This window comes from Panulirus ornatus, chromosome 37 (genome assembly GCF_036320965.1).
Source record: "Panulirus ornatus isolate Po-2019 chromosome 37, ASM3632096v1, whole genome shotgun sequence".
Taxonomy (NCBI): Eukaryota; Metazoa; Arthropoda; class Malacostraca; order Decapoda; family Palinuridae; genus Panulirus; species Panulirus ornatus.
In genome coordinates, this window is record NC_092260.1 from 7042789 (window position 1) to 7055288 (window position 12500).

Below are 12500 nucleotides of genomic sequence, written 5' to 3' on the forward strand. Positions count from 1 at the left end.
GATACCTGGTAATATTCTTACCCGGAAACCAAACCGTACACTAACCCATGTCTAAGCCTGTGCCACCAGCAAACCATATATATATATATATATATATATATATATATATATATATATATATATGGGAGCGGGGGGCTGGAAATCCTCCCCTATATATATATATATATATATATATATATATATATATATATATACATATATATATATATATATATATATATATATATATATATATATATGTTATCCCTGGGGATAGGGGATTAAGAATACTTCCCAAGTATTCCTTGCGTGTCGTAGAAGGCGACTAAAAGGGGAGGGAGCGGGGAGCTGGAAATCCTCCCCTCTCGTTTTTTTTCTAATTTTCCAAAAGAAGGAACAGAGGGGGCCAGGTGAGGATATTCCAAAAAAGGCCCAGTCCTCTGTTCTTAACGCTGCCTCGCTGACGCGGGAAATGGCTAATAGTTTAAAAGAAAAGAATATATATATATATATATACATATATATATATATATATATATATATATATATATATATATATATATATATAATATATATTATCCCTGGGGATAGGGGAGAAAGAATACTTCCCACGTATTCCCTGCGTGTCGTAGAAGGCGACTAAAAGGGGAGGGAGCGGGTGGCTGGAAATCCTCCCCTCTCGTTTTTTTTTGATTTTCCAAAAGAAGGAACAGAGAAGGGGGCCAGGTGAGGATTTTCCCTCTAAGGCCCAGTCCTCTGTTCTTAACGCTACCTCGCAAACGCGGGAAATGGCGAATAGTATGAAAAAAAAAAAAAAAAAAAAAAAAATATATATATATATATATATATATATATATATATATATATTTCTTTTTCTTTCAAACTATTCGCCATTTCCCGCATTAGCAAGGTAGTGTTAAGAACAGAGGACTAGGCCTCTGAGGGAATATCCTCACCTGGCCCCCTTCTCTGTTCCTTCTTTGGAAAATTAAAAAAAAAAAAAACAAGAGGGGAGGATTTCCAGCCCCCCGCTCCCTCCCCTTTTAGTCGCCTTCTACGACACGCAGGGAATACGTGGGAAGTATTCTTTCTCCCCTATCCCCAGGGATAATATATAGAAAGAGATGCTCTGTGGAAGGTATTAAGAATATATGGTGTGGGAGGCAAGTTGTTAGAAGCAGTGAAAAGTTTTTATCGAGGATGTAAGGCATGTGTACGTGTAGGAAGAGAGGAAAGTGATTGGTTCTCAGTGAATGTAGGTTTGCGGCAGGGGTGTGTGATGTCTCCATGGTTGTTTAATTTGTTTATGGATGGGGTTGTTAGGGAGGTGAATGCAAGAGTTTTGCAAAGAGGGGCAAGTATGAAGTCTGTTGGGGATGAGAGAGCTTGGGAAGTGAGTCAGTTGTTGTTCGCTGATGATACAGCGCTGGTGGCTGATTCATGTGAGAAACTGCAGAAGCTGGTGACTGAGTTTGGTAAAGTGTGTGAAAGAAGAAAGTTAAGAGTAAATGTGAATAAGAGCAAGGTTATTAGGTACAGTAGGGTTGAGGGTCAAGTCAATTGGGAGGTGAGTTTGAATGGAGAAAAACTGGAGGAAGTGAAGTGTTTTAGATATCTGGGAGTGGATCTGGCAGGGGATGGAACCATGCAAACGGAAGTGGATCATAGGGTGGGGGAGGGGGCGAAAATTCTGGGAGCCTTGAAGAATGTGTGGAAGTCGAGAACATTATCTCGGAAAGCAAAGATGGGTATGTTTGAAGGAATAGTGGTTCCAACAATGTTGTATGGTTGCGAGGCGTGGGCTATGGATAGAGTTGTGAGCAGGAGGATGGATGTGCTGGAAATGAGATGTTTGAGGACAATGTGTGGTGTGAGGTGGTTTGATCGAGTAAGTAACGTAATGGTAAGAGAGATGTGTGGAAATAAAAAGAGCGTGGTTGAGAGAGCAGAAGAGGGTGTTTTGAAATGGTTTGGGCACATGGAGAGAATGAGTGAGGAAAGATTGACCAAGAGGATATATGTGTCGGAGGTGGAGGGAACGCGGAGAAGAGGAAGACCAAATTGGAGGTGGAAAGATGGAGTGAAAAAGATTTTGTGTGATCGGGGCCTGAACATGCAGGAGGGTGAAAGGAGGGCAAGGAATAGAGTGAATTGGAGCGATGTGGTATACCGGGGTTGACGTGCTGTCAGTGGATTGAATCAAGGCATGTGAAGCGTCTGGGGTAAACCATGGAAAGCTGTGTAGGTATGTATATTTGCGTGTGGGGACGTATGTATATACATGTGTATGGGGGTGGGTTGGGCCATTTCTTTCGTCTGTTTCCTTGCGCTACCTCGCAAACGCGGGAGACAGCGACAAAGCAAAAAAAAAAAAAAGAAAAAAAAAAAAAAAAAAAAATATATATATATATATATATATATATATATATATATATATATATATATATATATATAAACTCTTGGGTACAACGGTGAAAATATTTCAAGACGATGGTTCGATCCTCAAGGACAACAGTACGAAACCCTGGGTATGACGTCAGGCCTGACCTTGGCCGTGCCACACACAGGAGAGGTCAAGGAGGCGGGCATCAGGCACCAGGATGGCGCCCTCCTGATCTACGGCAGGGAACGGCAACCAAGTTTCTGGCAGGAGGGCGAGGGAGGCTTCATGACACTCGTCTACCAACATGAGACATCATTTATGAGCCGGGTGGGAGGTGGTACTATATGCTGGCTCAAGGAGTGTACTGCTGGTGACAGTTAACAAGGTAATAATCATCGAGTGGGTCAGTTAACCCTTAACTTTACTAGGAGGTTAAGAAGTCGGCCCCGGAGAGAGGTCGTCCTACCAGTAAACACGTATATACACCTCACCTTGCATGGCATACTACTCGCCTCCACATACCAGCTACCTCACCACAACCTGAACCTGGTACAGTGTAACGAGAAGGATGATGATACACACCACTGGCCTCACAAACCATCTATAAGAACATACTACCAATATCATCCATGCGTTTGTTCTCTTGGAGGATGATACAGTAAGGAGCTGCTACACGTATGAACACAGCACACGGAGAACACCTCACGACACAAAACATCAGCCACACACACAACACACTACATTGAAAACAGAAAAAAAGAAATTCGGGTTCAGATAAGAAACTGGTGAGGGCTGAGCGGTATAGGGATGGGAGCGAGCAGCTGCCGAGTGAGATCCCAGGTATTAACACACTAGTGAGGTTCATCACACAGCTCAGGTGAATAACATGACCACAGATGTGTGGGTGTTCAGCAGGAGCGGCTTCCTGCGGGAGAGTAGGCCTTGTGCTGATGCTCTCAGCCACCATGTGCGTTACATCCTCGACCAATCCTTACAACTTACTGTTCACGTACACTTGACCCACACCAGGAGACGTGTACTACAGTCATCAAGAAGATCGGGGGCTTCTCCTCGTACGAGGTTATAATTTGTCATGATCATAAAATGAATACTCAGCACACGTGGTACATCTCTTTATAGTCAACCTAAGGGTCTGCCAGGCCAATATTGATCTGAACTATATAGTGGGGAAACAGGCAGGCCACGAATCCCCACGCACGACCAAACATTGATAACATTACTCCCACGATTACATGTTGACCTATTGGGGAAAGTGTAGGTGAAGGTGGCAGTCAAAGTGACTCTGTAGTGGTCACCACATCCCTCCATTACCACCTGATTATACTCATTACAATCATATGAATTAACCTGACCACAACGTAGGCTAAGGCGAGGGCAACCTATCACAGCCACTGGGCAAAGTGGGGTGTATGTATGTATGTATGTATGTATGTATGTATGTATATATATATATATATATATATATATATATATATATATATATATATATATATATATATATATATATATATATTATCCCTGGGGATAGGGGAGAAAGAATACTTCCCACGTATTCCCTGCGTGTCGTAGAAGGCGACTAAAAGGGGAGGGAGCGGGTGGCTGGAAATCCTCCCCTCTCGTTTTTTTTTTTTTTTCCAAAGGAAGGAACAGAGAAGGGGGCTGGGTGAGGATGTTTCCTCAGAGGCCCAGTCCTCTGTTCTTAACGCTACCTCGCTGACGCGGGAAACGGCGAATAGTATGAAAAAAAAAAAAAAAAAAAAAAAAAAAATATATATATATATATATATATATATATATATATATATATATATATATATATATATATATATATATATATAATCAATTCAATGAAAACAGAGTTTGAAACATGTAAATGAATATCATCCAAGACATCTGATGATTATTCTAAAATGTCATCAACTGGAACTTTTGTGAACAGTGAGGAAACATCAAAGCTAACTAGTTTGAAATCAAAATTAACATTGATATTGTTAAGCTTGTTAACTAAATCTACATTGTTCATGATATTAGAATTTGTTATCTTACCCACTAAAGGGCTTAATAAAGAACCTAACCATTTTGACAATTTATATGTGATGGAGCCTACTGAACTCACTATAGGTCTTGCTGGAAAATTTTGTTTATGTGTTTTGATAAGTCCATACATATATGGCAATGAAGGGGACAAAGATGACAAACTTTTGATAAGAGAACCATTACCTTTCAACAACAACTTCAGTTCTTTATTGAAATGGAAATTAACTGCTTCTAGGGGATTCTTACTGAGTTTAGAATATGTTGTGTTATCATTTAAAAGATCATTCATTTCAGATAAATAGTTACTTTTGTCCACAATAGCGTTTGCCTTATCTGCTTTAGTAATATGTATATCATTGTCTTTTTTTAAGGTGTTAATAGCTCTTATAAATCTTTTAGGGAAATTAGGTTCCACTGGTTTTGACAAACTGGCATACACTAAACCCTTACAGATATTAATTTCATCATTAGTTAAATTACTGTATTTCTCTAAATTTCAAAAGGACTTTGTGACATCAACACAGATGGCTTCCCGTTACACCAATAGTGAGTTCAGTAGGCTCCATAACATATAAATTGTCAAAATGGTTAGTTTCTATATTATGCCCTTTAGTGGGTTAGATATCAAATTCTAATATCATGAAGAATATATATATATATATATATATATATATATATATATATATATATATATATATATATATATATATATATATATATATTCATTTATTTATTTATTTTGCTTTGTCACTGTCTCCCGCGTTCGAGGTAGCACAAGGAAACAGACGAAAGAATGGCCCAACCCACCCATATACACATGTATATACATACACGTCCACACACGCAAATATACATACCTATACATCTCAACGTATACATATATATACACACACAGACATATACACACATACGCATGTACATAATTCATACTGTCTGCCTTTATTCATTCCCATCGCCACCCCGCCACACATAACAACCCCCCTCCCCCCTCATGTGTGCGAGGTAGCGCTAGGAAAAGACAACAAAGGCCCCATTCGTTCACACTCAGTCTCTAGCTGTCATGTAATAATGCAACGAAACCACAGCTCCCTTTCCACATCCAGGCCCCACAGAACTTTCCATGGTTTACCCCAGACGCTTCACATGCCCTGGTTCAATCCATTGACAGCACGTCGACCCCGGTATACCATATCGTTCCAATTCACTCTATTCCTTGCACGCCTTTCACCCTCCTGCATGTTCAGGCCCCTATCACTCAAAATCTTTTTTCACTCCATCTTTCCACCTCCAATATATATATATATATATATATATATATATATATATATATATATATATATATATATATTCTTTCTTTTTCTTTTAAACTATTCGCCATTTCCCGCGTTAGCGAGGTAGCATTAAGAACAGAGGACTGGGCCTTTGAGGGAATACCCTAACCTGGCCCAATTCTCTGTTCCTTCTTTTGGGAAAAAAAAAAAAAAAAAAAAAAAAATGAAACGCGATAAGTTCCTAATTTCCTAGCCTGATCCAGGTACTCATTTTACAGACCAACCTCTAGGGGTGGATGAACAGCTGCGTTGACTGTGGACCAACCGCCACCACCAGGATTCGAACCATGAACGAGTCTTGGCCAGGAACGCTACCCGCGTTCTGTATTCCCTGATGGTGTGAGTTATCTGGAAAACGCCCGGATCTCTCTGTTTCATATTCCTTGTGTCTACCGGTACATTGGTGAATCACGGGTGTTTTTGTGACGTATCTACATAAAAAGGTAAATAACCAACCAGACAATACAGGAGACAACAGGTTGTTAACTACCTTGCCGCAGTTAGTGCGAGAGCAACCTTAATGTAAAACCACAGTTCAGCAAAGTCCTCACTCCCGACGCACCACTGCTAGGATGTGGTCAACAATAATGGCCACTGTCACATGGTACACTGTAGTTATGACACAGTGGGACACTGAAGGACGGGGACAGAGAACAGTGATGGAAGGTATAATGGGGAACACAGACACGCACTGTGATATACAAGGGATAAGGTGAAGGGACTGTGAAGGGCGGTGTGGTGATGGGACACCGACAAGGGGATGTGGAGGGGAAGGGGAACTGCAGAGAGACATGGGCGAAAGAAGAATGGGTTGGTAGAGTGATGGGCCCGTGTGGGATGCAGTGCAGAGATGGGAGAGGGAATGGTGGTAAGGTGAAGGACATAGGAGCGGGGCGGAGAGGTGACGGGTCAGTAATGGGCAGTATGGGACACTGAGGCGTGGGTTGGAACAGTGAAGTGTAGGACGGTACAGTGATGAGGCAGTGGGGTGGAGTTGTAGTGATAGGATACTGAGGAGTGGAACAGTGCAGTGATGGAAGTCAGGAGTGGGGCGCTGCAGTACTAGGACAATGAAGGGCGTTGCAGTGATGGGAGAGTTAGGGGCCGTAGATGGAAAAAATGATAAGGCGGTGATGGGACAGTGAGAGGAGGAAGTGTGGTGATGGTGCAACAAGACAGCGCAGTGCATTGGTAGAATGATAAAGTGTGAGGCGGTGCAGTGATGGGATAAGGAGGAGTGGAGAGATAAAGTAATGGAGAGTGAGCGATGGGCAGTATAGTGATGGGAAAGTGAAGGTGGGACGGATCACTAATCGGATTGTGAAGGGTGGGCCGGTACAGTGAAGGGTGAGGGACGGGGTGGTCGTGATGGGAGTGAGGGGTGGTGCGGTACAGTGGTGGGAGTGAAGGTTGGGGCGGTACAGTGATAGGAAAGGAATGGGGCGATACAGTGATGGGGTGAGGACTGGGGCGATACAGTGATGGGAGTGAGGGTGGGGCGGTACAGTGATGGGAGAGTGATGGTTGGGGCGGTACAGTCATGGGAGTGAGAGGTGGTGCTGAACAGTGATGGGAGTGAGGGGTTGGGCGGTACAGTGATGGGAGAGTGAAGATGGGACGGATCACTGATGGGAGAGTGTGGGGGTGGGGAGATACAGTGATGGGAGGGTGAGGGACGGGGTAGTACAGCGATGGGAGAGAGGATAGGGGCGGTAAAGTGATGCGAGTAAGGGGTGGTGCGGTACAGTGATGGGAGTGAGGGTTGGAGTGGTACAGTGATGGGAGAGTGAGGGTCGGGGCGATAGTGATCGGAGAGTGAGGGTCAGGGCGGTACAATGATGGAAGGGCGAGGGGTGTGAGAGTGAGGGGTAGGTCGGTACAGTGATGGGAGAGTGAGGGGTGGGGCGGTACAGTGATGTGAGAGTGAGGGGTGGGGCGATACAGTTATGGGAGTGAAGGATGGGGCGGTACGATGATGGGAGAGTGAGGGTGGAGCGGTACGGTGAGGGGAGAGTGAGGGTGGGGCGGTGCGGTGATGGAGACAGAGGGGTGGGGCGGTACAGTGATAGGAGTGAGGGGTGGGGCGGTACAATGATGGGAGAGTGAGGGGTGGGGCGGTACAGTGGTTGGAGAGAGGGGTGGCACGGTACAGTACTGGGTTAGTGATGGGAGGAACGGTACTGTGATGGGAAGCAGGTAAGCGCTATCTGGTGTCAGAGTAATATATAACAGTCCACAGATAACACAAGAAAAAAATACTTAACCTTAAATTCCTAATTATTTCCCGGTCTCAAAAACCACACAGTGCCCTGCATTATCTACCTCAGTGACGATATATATATATATATATATATATATATATATATATATATATATATATATATATATATATATATATATATATATATATATATATAATCCCTGGGGATAGGGGATTAAGAATACTTCCCACGTATTCCCTGCGTGTCGTAGAAGGCGACTAAAAGGGGAGGGAGCGGGGAGCTGGAAATCCTCCCCTCTCGTTTTTTTTTTTTCCAAAAGAAGGAACAGAGTGGGCCAGGTGAGGATATTCCAAAAAAGGCCCAGTCCTCTGTTCCTAACGCTACCTCGCTAACGCGGGAAATGGCGAATAGTTTAAAAGAAAAGATATATATATATATATATATATATATATATATATATATATATATATATATATATATATATATATATATATATATAGAGAGAGAGAGAGAGAGAGAGAGAGAGAGAGAGAGAGAGAGAGCAGTGATGAGGCGTTGCCTGCCAGAAAGCAGGGTTGGTGTCTGACCTTGAGAGTATGGGAGGTAGAGACGGGTGGCTAATGATGTACGGCAACCGTCTCACTCGTCAATAATATCCTCCCTCCCTCCCCACACACACTCCCGCATCCCACCACACTCCTCCCTCCCCACACACACTCCCGCATCCCACCACACTCCTCCCTCCCCACACACACTCCTCCCTCCCCACAAACACTCCCGCATCCCACCACACTCCTCCCTCCCCACACACACTCCCGCATCCCACCACACTCCTCCCTCCCCACACACACTCCCGCATCCCACCACACTCCCGCATCCCACCACACTCCTCCCTCCCCACAAACACTCCCGCATCCCACCACACTCCTCCCTCCCCACACACACTCCCGCATCCCACCACACTCCTCCCTCCCCACAAACACTCCCGCATCCCACCACACTCCTCCCTCCCCACACACACTCCCGCATCCCACCACACTCCTCCCTCCCCACACACACTCCCGCATCCCACCACACTCCCGCATCCCACCACACTCCTCCCTCCCCACAAACACTCCCGCATCCCACCACACTCCTCCCTCCCCACACACACTCCAGCACCCCACTATCCCAACCACACTGCCGCATCCCACTACTCCTCCTTCCCCACACCAACACCACAGACACTCCCGCATCCCACTACCCCCCACCCCAGCACTCCTCCCTCCCCACACACACTCCCGCACCCCACTACTCCTATCACACTCCTCCATCCCCACACCAACCCCACAGACACTCCGACATCCCACAATCCCCCCACATTTCTCCCTCCCTGCACTAACCCCACACACACAGCCGCATCCCACTAACCCCACCACACTCCCGCACTCTCCACCATCGGCCACCCCCGACCCTTCCACACCCCGCCTCTCCCCCAACCCTTCTCCACCGGCCACCTCCCTTCCCCTCCCCTACTGTATAACGCCACCCCCCCTCCCCCCCGACCCTCACCCATCGTCCCAACCCAGCCTTCCCACACCACACCCCCGGCCACACATCCCCCCCACACCACACCCCCGGCCACACATCCCCCCCACACCACACCCCCGGCCACACAACCACCCCCACACCACACCCCCGGCCACACAACCACCCCCACACCACACCCCCGGCCACACAACACCCCATCCCCCCCACACCACACCCCCGGCCACACAACCACCCCCACACCACACCCCCGGCCACACAACCACCCCACACCACACCCCCGGCCACACAACCACCCCATCCCCCCCACACCACACCCCCGGCCACACAACCACCCCCACACCACACCCCCGGCCACACAACCACCCCCACACCACACCCCCGGCCACACAACCACCCCATCCCCCCCACACCACACCCCCGGCCACACAACCACCCCCACACCACACCCCAAGGGGCACCCACCAGGCAAGCCCACCACCATGGTGGCCCCCTACCTCCCTCTCCCAGCCCTCAGGTCACCAACAGCCTCCTCCCATCCCCACACCCTACCATCGCCCCCCATCCCCACACCCTACCATCGCCCCCCATCCCCACACCCTACCATCGCCCCCATCCCCACACCCTACCATCGTCCCCATCCCCACACCCTACCATCGTCCCCCATCCCCACACCCTACCATCGTCCCCCATCCCCACACCCTACCATCGTCCCCATCCCCACACCCTACCATCGTCCCCCATCCCCACACCCTACCATCGCCCCCCATCCCCACACCCTACCATCGCCCCCATCCCCACACCCTACCATCGCCCCCCATCCCCACACCCTACCATCGCCCCCATCCCCACACCCTACCATCGCCCCCCATCCCCACACCCTACCATCGCCCCCATCCCCACACCCTACCATCGCCCCCATCCCCACACCCTACCATCGCCCATCCCCACCCTACCGCCCACCCAACCCTACCATCGCCCCCCATCCCCACACCCTACCATCGCCCCCATCCCCACACCCTACCATCGCCTCCCATCCCCACCCCTACCATCGCCCCCATCCCCACACCCTACCATCGCCCCCCATCCCACACCCTACCATCGCCCCCATCCCCACACCCTACCATCGCCCCCATCCCCACACCCTACCATCGTCCCCATCCCCACACCCTACCATCGTCCCCCATCCCCACACCCTACCATCGCCCCCCATCCCCACACCCTACCATCGCCCCCATCCCCACACCCTACCATCGCCCCCATCCCCACACCCTATCCATCGCCCCCATCCCCACACCCTACCATCGCCCCCCATCCCCACACCCTACCATCGCCCCCATCCCCACACCCTACCATCGTCCCCCATCCCCACACCCTACCATCGTCCCCCATCCCTACACCCTACCATCGCCCCCCATCCCCACACCCTACCATCGTCCCCCATCCCCACACCCTACCATTGCCCCCCATCCACACACCCTACCATCGTCCCCCATCCCCACACCCTACCATCGCCCCCCATCCCCACACCCTACCATCGCCCCCCATCCCCACACCCTACCATCGCCCCCCATCCCCACACCCTACCATTGCCCCCCATCCCCACACCATCGATCCCAACCGATACCATACCAGCGGTCTCCAAACACCTTCAAATACACCCAGACCCCTTCCCCTACACCACACAATCAGCTCCCCTTTTCCCATACCACACGACCATATGGCGCCTAACCCCATACCCCCACCATCGGCCCCATCCCATTACCATACTTCCGCACCCTACCCCCACACATCATCAAAACTTCCCACATCCATATCACACCACAATCCCTCCCCCCTTACCCAAACTACAAAACAAACCCCTTCCCCTTCACCACACCACAAGGCTCCACCCTCATATCACACAACCCCCCATCCCTTTATATCACCAATAAACCCCATCCTCATACCACATCACCCCCCCCAACCCCATACAAGAACCCCAACCCAACAACCCAAACCAGACGCTCAGCCCCCAACACACTACCACCACAATACCACACTACCGCCCCCACCCCAATACCACCCAACAGCTCCCCACCATAATTGCACACCAACGGCCCCCAGCCACGTACCACAACACAGGCCTCCCTCCCTCCATCCCTCCCATCCCCTGCCCCGACAGCTTCAGTATTGGCGTCATGACCCGGCCACCTCCATCCCAAGAGAACTGTTAAGTTTCCTTCTGTAGCCCCAGCCAGGCTCCCTCCTTCTGTTACCTGGCTGGCCTACGTGTGTACTTATCATGTGTGACCCTCCTCGTCCACCCAGGACACAGACTGGCCACACCCCTCCTCTTCCCATGTGTCCTCCCCACCAGTTATCTCCTGCAGCACTACACCTCCCCCAACAGCTATACTCTCCCTCAGTTCTCCCTCTACCTACCCTACCTATCTCCCTCAGTACTACTTGTCCCCCCACCCCCAACACAGAACTGCTTCCCCCACTATTACCTTATCTCCCCACCGCCACCACTACCTCCTCCCCCACTACAACCTCTCACCACCAGCTATCTCCTCGCACTCTACTTCCTCCTCTCACCACCCGCTATCTCCTCAACCAATACTAACTCTCTCCATCAGCTACCTCCACCACCCCCCCCCCCAACTACTACTACCTCTCTCCAGCAGCTGCCTCCTCCATCATTACAAACTCCTTTCCCCACTACTACATCTCCAACAAGTTACCTCTTCTCCCCACCCGCTACCTCCTCCCCCACCACTACATGCTCCGTACCCGCTACCTCCTCCCCCACTACAACATCTCCCACTACTGCCTCTCCCGCCACCTACCTCCTCCCCCACCATCTACTTACTCTCCCACGTCTACATTTCTCCACCAGCTACCTCCTCCCCCTATATTACCTCTCGTCTCCAGCTACGATCTCATCCACTACAACCCCTCCCCACCAGCTACCTCCACATCCACTACAACCCCTCCCCACCAGCTACCTCCACATCC

General features: G+C 49.2%; 1 protein-coding gene across 2 annotated transcripts in view; it reads right to left on the reverse strand.

The window, feature by feature from the left end:
- LOC139760475 (AT-rich interactive domain-containing protein 5B-like) overlaps window positions 1–12500 on the reverse strand; it is a 477243-nt gene that overhangs the window by 324761 nt on the left and 139982 nt on the right. Inside the window, exon 3 of one of the 2 annotated variants that reach the window (XM_071683753.1) lies at window positions 12333–12500. This exon is cut by the window's right edge and continues 1267 nt beyond it. The exons of the other annotated variant lie outside the window; for it this stretch is intronic. The gene's annotated coding sequence lies outside the window, so the exon portion shown is untranslated. Of the gene's footprint in view, window positions 1–12332 lie in introns of those variants that run through there. 2 annotated transcript variants of the gene reach the window in all.